This window comes from Phacochoerus africanus, chromosome 4 (assembly GCF_016906955.1).
Source record: "Phacochoerus africanus isolate WHEZ1 chromosome 4, ROS_Pafr_v1, whole genome shotgun sequence".
In the NCBI taxonomy this organism is placed as follows: Eukaryota; Metazoa; Chordata; class Mammalia; order Artiodactyla; family Suidae; genus Phacochoerus; species Phacochoerus africanus.
The window spans coordinates 58734613-58737352 of NC_062547.1; positions in this window are offsets into that span (position 1 = coordinate 58734613).

Sequence of the window (2740 nt, forward strand, 5' to 3'; positions counted from 1 at the left end):
TGCCATGAACTGTGGTATAGGATGCAGATGAGGCTCAGATCCTACATTGCTGTGGCTGTCACATAGGCCAGCAGCTGTAGCTCCAATTCGACCTCTAGCATGGGAATTTCCATATGCCTTGAGTGTGGGCTTATAAAGTAGAAAAAAAAGATATTGGCTTGTAATTTTCTTTTTTTGGAACTGTACTCTGAAAACCATAATATGCTAATGAAAGAAATTGAAGATGACACAAGTAGATGGAAAGAGATACCATATTTTTGGATTGGAAGAATCAATATTGCCAAAATGAATATACTACCCAAGGCAATCTACAGGTTCAATGCAATCCCTATCAAATGACCAGTGACATTCTTCACAGAACTAGAACAAAATATTTTAAAATTTCTATGGAAATATAAAAGACCCTGAATAGCCAAGGCAATATTGAAAAGAAAATCAGAACTTGAGGAATCATGCTCCCTAACTTCAGACTACACTAAAAAGATAGTCATCAAAATGGTATTATTATACTGGCACAAAAAACAGAAATATAGATCAATGGAACAAGGTAGAAATCCCAGATAAACCTATGCATTTATGGTCAATTAATCTATGACAAAGAGGCAAGAATATCCAATAGGGAAAGACTAAGTATCTCTGAGAAAACTGGACAGCTGTATGTAAAAGAATAAAATTAGAACATTCATTTCTACAAAACAATAAACTCAAAATGGATTAAAGACCTAAATATAAGACTGGAAACTATAAAAACTCCTAGAGGAAAACACAGGCCAAACACTCTCTGACATAAATCTCAGCGATATCTTTTTGGATGTATATTTTACAGTAATGAATGGAAATAACCAAAATAAACAAATGTGACCTAATTAAACTTAAAAGCTTTTGCACAGCTAAAAAAACCATAAACAAAATGAAAGGACAAGCTTTGGACTGGAAGAAAATATTTGCAAGTGATGTGACAGACAAGGAGTTTACCTCCAAAATATACAAACAACTCATGCAGCTCAATTTCAAAAAATAAATAAGTAAACCCAGTCAAAAATTAAGCAGAGGATCTAGTTGAAATTTCTCCAAAGAAGACATACATACGGATGGCCAAATAGGACAAGAGAAGATGCTCAATACTGCTAATTATTAGAGAATGTAGCTGTGGCTGTGGCTGTGGCATAGGCCAGCATCTGAAGCTCCAATTCAGCCCTAGCCTGAGAATTTCCACATGCTACTGGTGTGGCCCTAAAAAACTAAAAAAAAGCTTAAAAGGTCTATAAATAATAAATGGTGCATAAAATGCGGAGAAAAAAGAACCCTCCTACACTCTTGGTGGGAATAGAAATTGGTACAGCCGCTTTGGAGACCAGTATGGAGGTTCCTTAAAATACTAATTTAGAGCTACCATTTGATCCATTGATCCCACTCTTGGGCATATATCCACAGAAAACCATAAATCAAAAATATACATGCACCCCGATTTTCATTGCAGCACTATTTACAGTAGCCAAGACATGGAAGCAACCTAAATGTCCACTGACAGATGAATGAATAAAGATATGCTGTGTACACACACACACACACACACACACACACACACACAAATATACACTATGGAATATTACTCAGCCATAAGGAAGAATAAAATAATGCCATTTGTAGCAACATGGATTGACCTAGAGAATATCATAATAGGTGAAGTAAGTCATCCAGGAAAAGACAAATATCATATGATACCACTTACATGTAGAATATAAAAGAAATGATATAAATGAACTTATGTATGAAATAGAAATAAAGCCACAATCATAGAAAACACACTTATGGTTACCAAAGAGGAAAGAGGGAGTGAGGGATGAGTTAGGAGTTTGGGATTAACATACACACACTACTACGTATGAAATAGATAACCAACAAAGACCTACTGTATAGCAGAGGAAACTATACTCAATATTTTGTAACAACCTGTTAGGGATTGTTACAAAATATTGAGTATATTAAATATATATATATATATATACACATTTATATATATGTTTATATGTGTTTAATATAACTGAATCATATTGCTGTATACCTGAAACTAGCACGACATTGTAAATCAACTATACTTCATTTAAAAATTAAATTTTTGGAGTTCCTGTTGTGGCTCAGTGGGTTAAGAGCCTTAATATCCATGAGGATGCAGGTTCGATCCCTGGCCTTGCTCAATGGGTTAAGGATCTGATGTTGTGGCAAGCTGCAGTGTAGGTCACATATGTGTCTCAGATCCACTGTTGCTGAAAAGTTTTAAAAATTAAAAATAAAAAATATATAAATGCATACAAGAGGTTTATATATGTAGTGTTTCTTTGCTAAATCCCTAAGATGGAAATTAAACAATTGATTTTCCACCTTTTCCTTTTTTTAAATATATCCTTTTATAGTTATTAATTTCCCTCCAAGTATGGTTTTACCTATATTCCAGAAGTTTTAAATATTTCAAAATATTTAAAAATATCCTAATTTAACTCATGGGTTATTTAGGAACTTAACTCTTAATTTCCATATATACATATATACTGTTGACCTGAAACAAATAGACTCCAGATATTTTTCCAGAAAAGAAAGATTTATTCAAGATTAGCAGAAAATTGCAATTCAAGGCCTGCAATCATGGAGAGCCATGTGCAAGTGCCCTAACAGCAAGGGAAGGAAAACACATTTACAGAGAAGAAGAGGAGTTTGGGAGGAGTAGAGCAAACAGAATCCA